At 36.4% G+C, this 17210-nt stretch overlaps 1 long non-coding RNA gene across 1 annotated transcript in view; it reads left to right on the forward strand.

Annotated features, from left to right (window-relative positions):
- The window catches only part of LOC146997617 (uncharacterized), a 395097-nt gene that overhangs the window by 205133 nt on the left and 172754 nt on the right, over positions 1–17210 (forward strand). The window contains exon 2 of the long non-coding RNA XR_015040720.1: positions 4754–4825. This is a non-coding gene — a long non-coding RNA (uncharacterized LOC146997617). The remainder of the gene's footprint in view (positions 1–4753; positions 4826–17210) is intronic.

The raw sequence follows: 17210 nt of genomic DNA on the forward strand, positions 1-17210 counted from the left end.
TAGGTTTAATCAGCTTTAATTCGCATAGATTATTTTTAAAATTCAATAACCGATGTGACTAGTCTTTGAGTGGAAGCCTGTTATACATCTATCCCACAAAAACCAGCAATCTATGCAGGTCAATTTAGACGTATTAAAAAGATAATCAGAATTTTATGCATTAAAATAATAAATTATGTAACACTTAAAATACAATAATCATATTCTTCAAGAAACTTAAGATAGACATGTACAGATTCAGTAATCAACCGCCACTTTCTTGAAACAAGGTTTTCATTTAAGAAAAATCTTAATCTTTTATAACCCCATTGTTGTCCCTATGATTTCACAACTGTGACCATAATGAAATGAACAGCGCAATTTCTTATCAAATTTTGAAAGTAAAGAAATATTTTTAAAGCAGCTCATTCTGATGCAATTAAAGAAATTTTCTAGATATATGAAATAAAAACAAACAAATGTAGCCCTTTTTTTGAGTGTTTAGCAGAAGTTTCGGTGGCACGATTTAGAATGTACTCACGATGGTGAACATTTCAGTTTACAGTAAATTTCATGTCGAAACATTACCCTGAGTCTCGTTTTCTTGAAATTCAGATCCTCTACAGGAATATTTTTAAGCAGCTTAAACTAAAAAATAAAATAAAATAAAATAAATAGAAAGTCTCGAAGCTAGCTAAAGATATCGAATGTTGGTAATATATTTAGCATATGTGAAATATAAGCCATTGGATTATTAACTGCTCTGCTGAGAAGAATGAGTACCTTATTTACAGTATTATTACCAAATAATTGTTACAGCAACCCCCATCAAATTTTGTAATAGTACGCTGTAGAAGAGAAATCAGAACAATAGAACCAATTTTTTCATTAAGAAAACACAACCATAGTTTGAAAATGTGTAAGAAATCCTCATATTTAAATTTATGCAATTCTCAATTCAAGGAAATAAATTACAGTGTAACTAAATTACAGTAATGATTACAGTTAATAAATTACAGTAAATGATACAGTATCCAGCATATTCATTTAAAATTGAATTAGAAATTTTGAGTGCATTTAAAAGTCTGCCTTATATTTTAGAATAATTTAATGATCATATGCATTGGAGTAAACGTATTCGTGAACTGTTATATTAATTTATCAAGTAGAGTAATTTAAATTACCTGCCAGAGCTAAAAATAAAAATTAGACCTCAGTTTCTATATTTTTGAATCCATTTTAAGATATCGTTTTAACAAGTATTCTAAGGGGGAGAGAGCTATTTGTAATTTGCGCTTGTAGAGACATTAGGTATTTTGGAAGCAGGAAAGATGAAAAAATAACAACGCCTTCCCCGGGAATCGAACCGCTGGAATACCGGCCCAGTGTGCAGAACCACTACACCACGAAGGCTCTAAGAAGGCGAAAGAAATATCTTTTACGCTAATTACTTCAAAATATCCTCCTGCCTCAAAAGCAAAATTCAATGCTGAAGAAATTCTCTTTCGCAAGCACTTTTTTTTTTTGAATGTATAGATGATAGCTTGAAGTTTTCAGTATTTAAGAATTTTAGCTACGAAAAAACACAGGATCTATAGGTCTTATGATTTTCTTACTAGTTATACACTCTCTAATGAATGCTGTTTTCCCCAGTACGGTGGAACCGCGGATCTCGAACGCCTCTCTCACAATACGAAAGTTACATTCATGGTACTGGCAATTTTCTTTCCGCCAACTAATCGGCACTAAGATTTCTCTCACTCGAAAAACCAGGCACAGAAGTTCAATCTCTGCCCTCACAACTTGGAAAGAGGGAGTCTGCCTTATATTTTAGAGTAATTTATTGATCATACGCATTGAAATAAACGTATTCGTGAATATTAATTTATCAAGTAGAGCAATTTAAATTACTGGCCAGAGCTAAAAAGTAAAAGTTAGATATAAGTTTCCCTATTTCTGTATCCATTTTCCGATATCTTTTTAATAAGTGCTCTAAGCTGAAGAATGTTATTTGAAATTTACGCTAATTTTTTTCCTTTGAGAACATACAGACTCCCCGTGCACCACATATGTACAACACGGGGCTTACAAAAGTAAGTTAACTAGAACATTAAAGGTTACATGTATAAATAAACATTAAAAATTACATGCATAAATAAAGCGAACAAAAGCAGAGAACAGCAGTCTGGACTTCACGAAAACAGATAAGTTCACTGGCCAAGTCACTCCGAACATTTTCAAATCGTTCTGTAAGCATAATCTAGGGCCATCAAATGTAGGGCACGAGAAAATCAAATGTTCCACATCCTGAGGAACTCTTTTTGAACATTCACATAAATTGTTTGATCGTAGATTAAAACGAAACAGATAACTTGCAAATTTACCGTGACCAGATAAAAACTGAGACACTTTAAAATTTAACGAGAGGAAAGACTTGGAATTCAGTCTATGGTAAACAGAAGGAAGGAACTTTTTGGTGACTTCAGCATTACAAGATGAAATGTATTCCTCATTCCACATAGCTAAAAGCTTTTTATAATGAAAGAACTTCCAATAACTCTTTGGAATGCTAATGTTGATATCAATGGGTAAATTTAAGGCATCTTTAGCTAAGAAATCAGCTCTTTCATTTCCGTAGAAACCATGATGAGCACGCACATAAGCAAAGCAGATATCAATACCTCTAATTCTAAGAGAATTAACAGTTACTAGGGTTTCGATAACTAATTTATCGCAGCTGGTAATACTGTTCAAACGTTGAAGAGAAGAAAGAGAATCTGAACAAATATGGTACTTTGAGGATGTTGTCCCATGATCCTGGATCCACTTGAAGGCAAGATAAATGCACGGAAGTTCTGCTTGAAAAACTGTACATTCATTCCGTATACGGTGTCTAAGAAAACAAATCTCGGAATGGCCTTCAAAAAGAACAAATGCAAGGCCAACCTTGTTGTTCATCTTGCTGCCATCTGTAAAGAAAACCATATGAAAACTTATTTCAGCAGTCTCTTTATAATCGCAGAAATTAATGGGTTCTAAAGAAGCGGGATGAGGAAGATCAGTGAAGGGGACAATTCCATTAATACAGTCTTCCGAAGCATGAGTTGCCAATGACTCAAAAATATTATTCTTATATGCAATTTCAAAATCAATAGGCGGAACTCCTGCAAGAACAAAAGTAGCCTCATAGCTTAAGGTTCTATAACCACTAATAATACGAAGAAGAATTCTCCGTTGAGTCTTTATTAAATTTCTTTTGTTAACCTTCTTGGCAAGAACATGTCCCCAAGCACGACAGCCGTACGAAATGAAAGGTACAATACACTGCTTATACATGAGTTTCTTAACATCGTAGCTTAGTCCAAAAGTATTTTTGGCAATTCGGTGAAAGCCATTAATAATTTTTTCACATTTAGCAGAAAGGAATTCAATGTGCTTTTTCCATGTTAATTTTTGGTCAAGAATGACACCAAGATATTTAACATTTTCTACAAATTCCAACGGAGAATTATAGAGCATCAAAGAAGCAATATTTTGTTCATCAAACGTACTGGGAACAAGCATAGCTTTACTTTTTGAAGGATTGAAAGTGAGTTTATGAGAAATCGCCCAACTGGAGACAAAATCTAGAACTTCTTGTGCTCTCAAAAGAATGTTATTCAAAATCCTTGCCACTTCGGGCTACTAGAGCTCTCATCTCTAGGATTTGTCAGACCCACAGGCTGGCCACTAAGCGATCTTTCCGGGCCCTCCAGAACCACTAGATTCATGATTTGTATACCCCCGCGACCCAGACTGCCTAGATACAAGTCCTAGCTAGTAGCTTCTCAGAATTCTCTACGACCCCCGAGGGGTATCACGAAAGGTAGTGATTTTTCGATTTACGAAAAACTTATATGAAACAAAATCGCCTCGGATGACGAACGTTGGCTCGTTTTACGGACGCTCAAGTCGGCAAGATATGATTTTCAAAGGTGTTTGAGGTAACCTATGGCACATAAATAACACTCATATTCCTCAAAGCAACATTTTAGCATTTCTTAATCCTTACATCTTATTAGCAAAGCCTGTCAACAAGGAACTTGGCCATGGATTTTGCGTGGAATATTATGGCCAGATTAGGTTCTAAACAGAGACTTTGACACCAAGGATTTGATTTATCTATGGTATTTTGTCTTTAGGGAAAATCACGCTCTAGGAAGTTAACGATGAATATGTGGAGAAATTTCTGGAAAATCATAAAAATGAGTTCAGTATGAAAGAGCTACAAATTAAGGAGCAGGACAGTTTTTTCGGGGGGGCAGGCATAAACCATTACAGGCTTTGGAAACTGCTAATACCAGAAGCGGTGGCCACTTTATTATAGAGGTATCTAATATGTTAGCCACCGTTGCTTAGAAGGGACATATTATTCCCCCTATGAAGGGACAGACTATTTATATTTATGCCTTTTCCTGAATTAGAAAACGGGCCCTTCTGTAATGCAGTTAGAATTACTGAACACCTTTCCTCCAGGGGGAGCTCAGGAGCAGCATAAAGGCGATTTTGCAAGGAGAAATGTCTTCAGAAGAAGAGGACGAAATAATTGCATTATCTCTCATCAGAAGCCAAACTTTTATTACCCCCATATACACACAAACACACACACATATATATATATATATATAGAGAGAGAGAGAGAGAGAGAGAGAGAGACAGACAGTTAGATAGATAGACATGTTCTGTTAATTTATTAAACAGCCCTTTGTGAATCTTCTGTTTCCTTTTTTTGTAGGGTCAGATAATTCAAGGAAACATTGCTTGGGCTTCATTCACCTGAGCTAAAAACGACTTCCCTGAATTTTAGGTAAGTCTATGTTCATGATATAATTCAAACTTTGTATAATTCTAAAAGATTTTGGAATTGTTAAATACATGACTCTTATTGTATTGGTCTTGATATATTAATATATTATCGACCGTTGTTATGCCTAGATATTATGAAAACAAATAAACAACATGCACGTACAGTTGGGGAAATGCTCAGAAATAAATTGAAATGGTAATTGGACACAAAGTTATCAATTATACCTCTTTGAAATATTTTTAGATGATGTTGTAACAGCTTTAAATAATATTAAAATCTTATAGTTTAAATAATTTAAATAGAGGAACATTAAGGTATTTGTGAATGGCAATATTTGAAACCAGACTCGAGTGCCACGTGCGACTCTCGCATGAAGAATGTAATTTTATTTTTAAATCACTTCGCATTGGCTAAACGCCCACAGCACTTCGCTCCCCCCTACGTACGTCATCCAAAATAAGACGCTAGAAGTTAGCAGCCATTTTTCAACAAGTTTTCAGAGGGACAGCTTTGCATCGCCAAAGGTCAGTTTTTTCTTTCTTTTGTTAAAACTTTTTCTTGGTCTTAGCAAGACCCACTGAGTTTGTTCTTTTCTTAATTATTTTTCATTTTATATTAATTACAGGTTTTCTTACAGTTTTCTAAAATCTATTATTTTAAAATTAAATTGTTAATCTTTTAGCTTGCAGGCCCAGCCCGTATGTTTTTGTATTTTTAGGACTAATAGCTCATCGCTATTTATTTTCGTTTTGATTTTAATTTTAGACTAGATTTAGGAATTTTTGATTTTGATTAACATATTTTAACACCTTAATGTGTCATTCTGAGCGGACGCGTCGGGAAATTGGAACAGAGAATTGAGACTATTAAAATTTCCAAGACACTTTGTCAAAAAAATTTTTTTAGCGATAAAGTTTCAATTGTCTGTTTCGGCGAAACGCGTAATGGGGTTAGCTTGATTCGACGTTCAAATAAATGAAATTTCCCTTGAAAAGCCTGTTTGGAAGTCGAATTGGGCTAATTTACCATTTTCCGCTTACTTTTTAACTTTTTCTGTTTTTTAATTTTATTTATGTTTTACATGTCTAATGATTTGCTTTTCATGTGTATTAATTTTTAAAAACGTTTTAAACCTTTTGGAGCAGCAGCTCTTGGTAACTTTTAAGCGAGCTTTCTACAATTTTTATATTTTACTTATTTTGCAGCATATTGCGCAAGATGTTTTCTAGACCAAAATTGGTTTTTCAAAAATTGTTATTACTGCTTTGCTTGATAAATTATATATATATATATATATATACATATGTTTACCGCAAACGTTTTCACTTACACACACGCAAACGTTACACGTTTGTATTAACGTTTACACGTTAATACAAAGACTGTATTTCTCAGTTCATTAAAATGGCTAAAAAAGGTTGGAGATTTTAATTACGACGTTTCTGATATGTTTTAATACGCTCTCAGTTAATACAGAAGCTCCCAGAATTAAGTTTCTAATGAATATTTTGGGATTATAAAAGCATACCTCAATTATATGTGAAAAGAATTAATTCGACACCGAAACATTAACGACATAATTCAAAGTTAATTGAAAGTTTTAAAATTTTAACAATATTTTTAATATTTTAATAATAATGTTACAATATAATGTAGAGTTGCGCGCCTCCAACCTGCACGCAACCAAGACGTGACTGTTGAAACTGGAATTTAGACAGAGTCTTGCTAAGGGTTTAAGTCCCTTTTATTCAACTTAAGAAATTACAATTGCGTGCTCTTGACGCTCACAAACTACGCCGACCCGGCGTAAAATAAAAATAAGAACCTGAAAAGAAATAATAACAAGACTCTAACTACGAGGCTCTCTAAACGTAACTAACCTCACCGCGTTTTACAATACCGCTGCTAATTCAGCAAACTTTGAATATCACGTTGAACGATTAACAATTCTTGAAGGCAAGAACACAGGCCGAAACGCGGGGTTCTTCAATTTCTGGCTAACTACCTCCGCGCTCGTGAAGTACGAACAGCACACCTCGAACTCGTTTCCATTCTATTTAACTCAGAATACTTCCGCTGATAATTTGAATCCTTGCGCGTTCTACTAAAGTTTACATACTCTGGCATTCGCAGTTCCAGGGGAAAGTAAGGCTTGACAGGAAAGATAGTTTAAACTTAAAATAAATGTTAGTTAAAATAAATATAAACCCTACAATAAATCAAATTATTTCATTATTTCATATATGATATTTTTCATCTGTTAAATTTCCGCTATGTAGCGTGATAAGTATTACATATCAGTTATGCGTTTTCTTATATATCTTGCATAGATTTGTATTTGAAGAATATAAATAATTTCAATTACGAATGTTTGCTTACAGATGTATAATATAATCATGATAACAAAGTGCGTCGAGAAACTAATCCTGTGTCGCGTTAGAAAACACACAGAAATATCATCACACATTATCAATATCCTAATTGCGGCACTATTTTTTTAACTTTCTGTTACTTTACTTGTACATAAGCATAAACAATGCTTGTGTGCGTAAACAAAGAAGTGGACAAGTGATGTTAACACTGAATAATTGCAAGCCTATCTTAAATATGAGTTTTCACTAATCGCCAAGTAGATAAGATTATGCGGCACTCACATATTAACGAAACTACCTTGGCGCAGTTTGGCGGTTTTAGGAAAAAAATGTGACTCGATGAATTTTCGGATAGCAGCTTAGAACGGATATGCTTACCTAAAGAAGTGTTGAGCTGTTGCCAGAGTTTGGCGACTTCTGAAAATTCGGCGATTTCTACTAAAGTGTTTGCGGCACTATCTAACTACTGTTACATATGCAGCGAGTCCCAAAATTGAGGGTACACTTAATGCTAACCTAATTTGTAAGCTATTAAGAATAGAAATTATTATGCAAGTTTTCCTAGTTTTATCCCATTAAAAATATACATTTTTCTTCTTAACTACACAAAAAATAAGTTATAAAACTCCGTTAAAAAATATTATATTACTTAAAAGAAAATCTTCAAACTTCTGAAAGTTATAAAATTGAGAGTACACTTCTTAAATGACTGTGTAAAACTACCAGTAAAATTTTAAAAATAATTTGTACCTAAGATTTATACAAAAATACAACCTTTTAGTATCCAAATATTCCAAATTTGACCTTACTATCTTTCTGTGTGGCAAATATAGAAAATAGGAAAGAAACGACGATTGAGGAATGAAGACTGGCCATTAAACTGTCTAATCAAGGCAAATCTTTGAGAAAATAGGAGAAATACTTGGAAGAAGTGTAAATTGTATTAGAAAAATCATTCAAAAATTTAGAAAGGATGGTACGCTGGAAAACCCAGCAGGGAGAGGCAGGAAGAAAATTCTCAGTTTATCAGGTTCAGTGTTCCTCCTTACTTGCTTGGGGAACATTAAATGACCTGACTCGGAACAGGGAGCTTACTAAAGCTATGTTCAATAAATGTGGGAAGTAGACAGGATACACAGGAAGGGTATACGAAACCTTTTATTTTTCTCTCTTTACAATGATTTCCGGACTTCGGAATACAGAGACCAACTACTTGTGGTCTGAACGTAAGAATATAAAAATATTAACTAAATTCTAACTAAACTAACTTTGGATTAATAAACAAGTGTCTACTTGAAGATTGGCCTTATATTAACAGAAAGGCCGTATGTAGTACAGAGAACTGTTAACACTACAATACGTTTAAAATTATCAAGAGGATTAAACCTCTGGCCTGGAAGGCAACCAGCAACTGAGTAAAACTTCTAAGGTAAGCGGCCTGTTTCGACTAACTCCTTCCTCTCTCTCGCTTGGCAAAAAGCCACAACTTAAGTACTTGGCGTTCGCCAGACAAATTTTGCATAAATAAGTTAACGCTTTTAATTCTGGCCGGAAGTAGAAAATAAGAAGTGATAGTAAAGATTTAAAATAAAATAAACGTTAGTAAAACTTAAGATCCTTACATACTTCCCGCCAGAGTTAATTAGTTTGAAACTGAGATCTAAAACGGCCTTGTCGAAAACTTTTAGCTCTAGAATCTAACGCGAGGCCAATCTTTTACAAACAGTTCTCACTAGAAACTAGAAATTAAAAAAAACAATCGTTTTTTACATTATCAACTTCATGGACAATTACGTTTCATCTGTACTGCATCAAAACAGGAGTTGTTAGTTGAAATCTGGTTCCTTCCAGAGATCTGGAAGGAAAACTAGTTTAATGAAATGTTACACAATTAAATGGCAAGTAACATGAATATTTATATTTCTCTTAACATTCTTATTTCCTTCATGACTTTATTTAATTATCTCTTCCCGTGCTCTCTGACATGTGTTGTAAAAGAAAATACCAAACACGAATGTGTTTATGTACAAGTGTTCAACACTACCGCCTGCAATCAAAACACTAACGTGTTAAAATTCTACATAATAAGACCTCATAACACACCTTATATTCATCTCTAAACCCTGAGGTACTATTCTGAAAGTGGCTAACTCTGAAGTGTAGCGTCAGAGAGCCTAACTACATTCATTCAACCTTTAACACATATTCACAATAATTTTCTCTTTTTACAGTAACACGAATAAGTTAAACTTTTTTGGCATTACTTTCACTTTTAACATATCACAGTATTTCTGAACGCTTAAAATAACAGTTCACATTGTATATAAGAACATATTAACATGCCGTTAATTTTATGCATTTTAAAACATACATTAGTAGTACATTGTTAACTTCTATTCTTTTCCAAGCAAGTGCCAATTCTTCTACATTGAAATACTACATTTCAAAAGTCTTTCAGACTAATACTTCTTTCTTGCCAGAATCTTTTAAATAGAATTTTATACAATAACTTTTACAATATTCAAGTATTTACACATTCCTATTATATATTAATTTTAGTTTTACTCGCGAGTAATTGAAAAACATAATACCAAAATAGGTAACAACTCATTTCTCGCCTTTTTGGCGATAAAGGTAGACCTCACAGGAGGTAAAACTTCTTGAATTCTGCCACTTGCAGTAAGAATGAAAGATTAACTTAAGGTTGCAAAGTAACATAAAGTTTTACTTATCTTTGTGATATTCGGACATTTTTTTTTCTGCCCAGTCCTGGAAGGTAGCGAAGATTAGCGTTTGGTTTATCTTCCTTCTTGTGCGGGTTCGCCCTTCAGTTCCTTCCTCTATGAGCTTTCTTTTCCTTCCAGTTCGGTCACCCTTGAAGACCTTCCTTTTCGCCACTGCCTGTGGTCTTGGCCGTTTGATGGCAGCTGGTCTTGGCGGAACCGGGACACTTCTCTCTCGTTCCTGCTTGGATCTCGTTGCTGGCTGTTCAAATTTCCCTTGTTTCTTTGCCTCCGCACCTGGTGTTCCTTCCGCAATTCGTCGACATTTGCTGCGTACACTCCTGTCCGATGGGTAGATCTTCCGTTTGGGAGGCGGGTTATAGTTGCCGTTATTTCTCTTGGCTCTCTTTGCATTCGTCGTACTTCTCCCTTCTTCATTCTGGGGGTGATCGTGAGCTCTCTTTTGTGGTCGATGGAACGGCTTCTTTTTCTTGTTACCTTCAATTTTCCAACGGGGAAACTTTCTTTTCAATTGCTCCTGCCTCCTAATGGCTTGCCCTTGTGCTTGTCGTTGTTCCCCCTCTGGAGCTTGTGCCTGCCGTGCCGGATCCTGCAAAAGATCTTTAAATATTTGCGTTTTATTACGGTCATAGAATGGTTTTATCTGGTCAAAGTTTGCGGAGCATGCTTCACCATTCCTGGCTTTTAACACCACTACAGCCTGAGTTATTTTTTCTATGACATATGGTCCCTCAAATCATGGAAAAAATTTGGCGGTTTTATCATCTGGTGCTGAAGAAAGTGAATGCTTAATTTTTAATACTTCATCTCCTACTTTATAAGTTATTCTCCGTCGTTTCATATCGTAATAAAGTTTTTGTTTTCTCTGTGCTACTTCAGTGTTCTTTTTTGCTTCTTTAATTAATTTTTCTATACCACCCATTTTAAATTCTGGGGCTCGTTGTTGAACATAAAATAATTTATCTAACGGCGTTATAATCTTTCTGCCTAAAAATAAGTCAGCAGGAGTTTTGCCCGTTGTATCATGTTTTGCGGTCCTCAGGGCGAAAGCAAATTCATTGACATAGTTATCCCAGCTTTTATGAAAATTTTTAACATAACTACGGATAATTTTAACTATATTTCTATTGACCCGTTCCGCTATATTTGATTGCGGCCGATACGGGACCAATTTTAAATGACGTATGCCCAGTTTTGGGCACATGTCTTCAAATATATTACTTACAAATTGAGGACCATTATCCGATTTAACTTTTAGGGGCGCCCCGTATTTTAAAATATATTTATTTAAAATGGAATCAGTAACTAATTTCGCGGAGGCTCGTTTTAAGGGAACAATTTCGGTCCACTTACTAAAATGATCAACCATAACAAGGAGATACCGACATTTATTTAACTGACTTTTTGGGAAAGGGCCCGATAAATCGATGCCAATTATTTCATTTGGAAATTCGGATTTAATGCTATTTAGAAACCCGGCCGGGCGGAAATTAATATAATTAACTGCTTGACATGTTGGGCAGGACTGGACATACGCCCTTGTTAACTTTTGCAGTTCAGGAAAATAGACTGCTTCGCGTAGGCGTTGGATAGTTTTTCGAATACCAGCATGAGAAGCTAAAGGGCAGTCGTGTAACTCCTGCAGGATATTTAATCTAAGTCTAGCTGGGATAACAGGTCGAAATTTGTTGTTGGAATTTGTAGTTTTGTATAAAATAAAAGACCATCTATTAGGTCGTAATGGGCCGCTCTATTTCTTATCGCCACGATATCTTGGTGGCTAAAATTTTCAGGATCCTTTAAATATTCATAAATGTTTCTAAATTCAGGATCCTTACCCAGTTCGATTATTACAGTTTCTCGGGAATTTATTGTACATGCTGTGAGCCTTGCCACCTTTACAGTATTACCTTCTTCATCTATTTTTATTCTGGATAGGGCATCTCCTACGATATTTTCCTTTCCGGGTGTGTGCTTGATTACCAGATTATACTCTTGTAACTTGAGTGCCCATCTTATTAACCTTGGGAATAAGTTTTTCTCTGAGTACAATCTAGTTACTGCCGCATGATCAGAATACACTGTTATTGGCGCCCTTCCAAAATAGACTCGGATCTTTTGCACTGCTAACAGAACTGCAAGTGCCTCTCTCTCGGTCGCGGAATAACTTTTTTGTGTTTGATTTAAAGTTCGACTAAAAAATGCCACGGGCTGCTGATTTTGCGAAATTACCGCTCCTACCGCATTATCCGAAGCATCCGCTGAAATTTCTAAATTCTCATCCTTTTCAGGAAATTTCAAAACAGGGGCTTGCGTTAATGCTTGCTTTAATTTTTCGAAAGCACTATTGGCTTCGGCCGTCCACGAGAATCTTGCCTTTTTCCTTTTTAATTTTAACAATGGTTCAGCAATAGCTGCAAAATCTTTTATAAAGGACCTATAATATGAACAAAGTCCTAGAAAAGAACAGAGCTTCTTCGCCGTATTTGGCGGTGGATACTTTTACACAGCGATTATTTTCGTCTGTCTCGATTCCTTTCTGAGGTATTTTGTAACCTAAGTATTTTAATTCAGGGGCTGAAAATTTGCACTTTTCGACATTAACTTTTAGACCGGCCTCATTTAATAATGAAAACACCTGTCTTAAATCCTGTACATGTTGGTCCAGATGATCACTATTAATAATGATATCGTCTAAATAGATAAATGTTGACTTTCCAAGAACAGGCCTTAGCACATTGTCCACACATCGCTGAAATGTTGCCCTGAAAGGGCAAACGGCATACGCAGGAATGCATAAGTGCCAGACTTGGTTATAAAAGCAGTCTTAGGCACATCTTCCGGTCTAACCCCTATTTGAAAATAACCGGTCGTTAAGTCTAAAGTCGTCATGTATTTGGTAGAAGCTATGTTCCTTAGAATTTCTTCAATAATAGGCAACGGATATACCGGATATTTAGTCATGGAGTTTAATTTACGATAGTCAATAGCAGAATGCCACCTTTTTGGATTTGTTACTGGATAGTCATTGTTTTTCTTACATAAAACAACCGGGCTAGCATAACTACTTGATATGGGCGTTATGATCTTTTTACGTAACATATCTCTAATGTGCCACTCTATAATTTTTTCTTTATTCTTATCATACCGGTTTGTGGCGAACTGGCAGTGAATCTCCGGTGTCGATACTATGGTTAGTAACTTGAGTAAATCCAGGAATATCACTAAATAACGAAGCAAATTCACTTACCACTTGTTGGATTTTTTGTTACTCTTCCTTGGGCAGGTGGTCAAGGTTTAACATTGGTTGTTCTGTTTTCTCTTCTCGAACTGGTTTCATCGTCAGCTTAAGGGACGCTTCGTTAAAATCCACTGTTGCTTCTGCCTCTGAAAGAAAATCTATCCCTAAGATGATATGTGCTTGCAGATTCTTTAGTATAAAAACATAATCTTTACTTGTTCTTCCTTGATACGAACGTACAGCGGTAATTTACCTATGCACTTGCATCTTTCTCCCTGCGAAGCTAACACTGTCGTATTATCCGAATTATATATGCGGTATTACTGAAAATACTTCCTAAAAAATCTTCTGCCACACAGGAACACTGCGCGCCTGTATCCAGGAGTGCGGTGGCTGGGATGTTATTCACCAACACTTCAATCTTTGGAAGAGTCAAATTTTTCACCATCACTGTATTTAACTTGAAGGAAGAGGGGTTTTCTTGGCCTTCGGATTTCCGCACCCTCCCGTCAGCAGAAATCCGTTTTAGTTTAAATCCTTTTTTCTTTCCATGCTTTCCTTCTCTTTCCACTGGCCTTGAGACTTTTTTCCTGGATTGCTATTGAACTGTCGACGTTCGCCGGCTGTTTTTGGATGCTCGGGTTTCCTTGCCCACTGATTCGCTTTGCTTCCGTAGCCGTGTGCTTGACTTTGCTGTGGTCTTGGCTCACCAAATTGGTTTCGTTGTCGATATTGGCATCTTATTTCAATGTCCGCCGTTCTTCTACTTTCAAACTGGATTGCTAGCTCAAATGACTTTTCCAGGGTAGTCGGATTCCTTAATTCAATAAAGTCTTGCACTTGGGGAAGTAACCTCGGCAAAATCACTTGAATTATCTCAGGATCCGGACGGTTTCCATACAAGAGTTTGAAGACATGAATTTTTCTTAAAATAAAGCTTGAGAAATTTTCAATTGGTTTCTGGTACATGCTGAAAAGTTCCGCTTCTAATTTCGCACGATCCCTTACGACAGGGAAGGCTTTTACTAAGGCAGTCTTGAAATTTTCGTAAGTATAGGTGGGAGTTCCTGCTTGACCCAAGAGACTTCTGCCTATACATTTGAACCAATTAAGCGCCTGGCCCCTCAAAGCGCTAGTAACTAAGGTGACTTTCTGGAACTTGTGCACGGGATACATCATGAAGTGGTCCTCCAATTTTTCCAAAAATCTGGTTATCGGTGAGTTTCCATTAAATGTTGCTTCTGATTTCATCGATGCGCGCATGGTCTGGACGATGTAACCAAATCCTTCCTGGGCGGCAGCTGGCATTTCTGGATTCTGAGCCGCTTCTGCAGGCAGCATAGGTTCTTCTTGAAACTCGGCCATGGTTATTCTTCTTCGTCGGGCGCCACTATCAGGTTCTCTGTTCCTCCTTACTTGCTTGGGGAACATTAAATGACCTGACTCGGAACATCGAGCTTACTAAAGCTATGTTCATTAAATGTGGGAAGTAGACAGGATACACAGGAAGGGTATACGAAACCCTTTATTTTTCACTCTTTACAATGATTTCCGGACTTCGGAATACAGAGACCAACCACTTGTGGTCTGAACGTAAGAATATAAAAATATTAACTAAATTCTAACTAAACTAACTTTGGATTAATAAACAAGTGTCTACTTGAATATTGGCCGTATATTAACAGAAAGGCCGTATGTAGTACATAGAACTCGCACCATTGAACAGGCCACTGACCTAAGGCAAGCCAAGCAGTGTAATGCCCGTTCAGTGGAAAACATCTACCACTAGCAGCCGCCACAGCCAGTGGAACGTGCCAACAGGCCAGCGAGCATTTATTTAGTAAGTCAAAGAATGAATACACAGTCACAGTGAGGTGATAACATTCATCTTGCAGACAGGAGCAAGGAGTACGTAACAGATTTGACATGGTTGAACATTTTGCAAAATTAGATATACATATGACAATATACAATATATGAAATAACAAAAAAACAATATAAAATATAAAGAAATAAATACTTAAAAACAATCAAAAATAAAAAAAATTATATACAAAAATGCAAATAAAGAACTATTTTAACAAATAATTTTGTAATAAAATATACCGAAAAAGTCATATTCTGGTATTTATAAATCATAAGAAAGTCCTCTGGAAGCAAGAAAGAGTCTTATATCTCCAAACAGAATGATTATTACAGAAGGGAGTATCTGTATAACCTTCTTCCGGCTTCCAGCATAACATTGTCGGTAAGTTGTCTCATCCGGTAGATATTTCTCCAAATCACTCTTGAAAATGCAATGTAGATGTAAATTTATGCATAATGATCTTTGCAGTGTTGGATTATCTGGAATAGCCTCTTCTGGCTTCCAGCATGACATAGTAGGTGTTTTGTCCATTCCGGTAGATATCTGTCCACTGGTTTTGGAAATTGCAGATTAGATGTAAATGGGCAAGAGAAAACATAGTGATCCGGGTTACCTCTCTGTCCACATGTGCAAAGGTCATTGTTCCGTAGTCCAAACCGGTGGAGATATTCTGGGAAAGGTCCATGGCCAGTTAAAAAGGTGGTTAATGCAGAGGACGAAGAAATTGTATGAATGTTGACTTTTGGAATGAATTTGAAGGTGCGGCGTCCCGTGGGGGACATAGACCACCTGTCTTGCCATTTTGAAAGTAGTTGTGACATTGTGATGCGCTTAAGATATGATCCTGGAAGTGGAAGATATTGTTCCGTTAAATTGGTATTCATTGCTGCTTCCTTTGCTAATGAATCGGCTATTTCATTACCATTTATTCCAGTATGTGCCGGTACCCATGTGAGTGTTGGTCTTATTGATGGCATCAGGTTAAGGAGCATTTTTTGTAATTTGATGACTATCGGATGACGACTCGGCCTACCACCCACGGCTAGTAGGCTAGACATGGAGTCACTAAGAATAAATACATTCGATCGTAATTGACTCGCTATATAGATTGCTTTCTGCAGTGCCGTGAGTTCAGCCTGAAAGATGGAATTGTTAGCTCCAAGTCTTCTTCGCCATGTAGAGATGATACAGTTATCTTGTAGGATACATAGTCCCGACCCTGTACCCGAGTCTATCTTAGAGCCATCCGTATAAATATGGAAGCTGGACACAGTAGGAGTCTTGTAGGAAGTGGTCACGTAGTCTGTCAGATTATGAAGCGCTGGATGAGTAGGAATATCAAAAATTTTTCTTTCAAAATGTTGATGTTGATACAAGGTGTGCCAGAGAGTATGATCCTGTTGAAGGCGGAGAATTAATGTAAGGGTAGAGTCTCTTTCAGCAACTAAGTCTAACGGTGGAATACCAGTTAGAGTTTGCAAAGCAGTGGTGGATGTAGTTCTATAGCCTTTACTGATATGTAGAAGGTGTGGTCGTTGAATTGTATTCAGGAAGCGACGTTCATGGGTTGTCAACCGACACGCCCATATTCCCGAGCCATATAGAACGATTCTTTCAGTGACCATATGATACCATTGTTTCAAGAGATTAGATGAGACTCCCCATGAGGCTGTGGCAGTTCGTCGGATATTATTATTTAATTGTAGAGTGCGTGATTTAACATATTTAAGATGTGGTAGCCAAGATAAACGATGATCTATGATAAGGCCTAGATATTTGAATTCTTTAACTATTTTGATTGGCGAACCCTGCATTTTAATGGAGGGATTCCTCCGCAAAGGCCTATGGGCTCCAATAATTATGGCTTTAGTTTTAGAGGCCGAAACCGTGATTTTATGAGCTCTGGCCCAATCTCCAAATATATTAAGATAGTGCTGTGTAGTGCTTTCGAGTTTGGATTTCCCTCGTGTGATAATAAGGAAGTCATCTGCATAAGCGATAATTTTACAGTCTCGGTGGCCACTCAGATCCCTTAGAATCGAGTTTGCGACAAGTATCCATAGTAAAGGTCCCAAACAGGAGCCCTGAGGGCATCCTCTAGTCAGGTCATATTGGATGGTGGCTGCATCGGTGGTGATTTGAACAGAACGATTGCTTAAAT

Source organism: Stegodyphus dumicola, chromosome 4, assembly GCF_044657685.1.
Source record: "Stegodyphus dumicola isolate Sdum_Otavi_A_Nest chromosome 4, ASM4465768v1".
Classification (NCBI taxonomy): Eukaryota; Metazoa; Arthropoda; class Arachnida; order Araneae; family Eresidae; genus Stegodyphus; species Stegodyphus dumicola.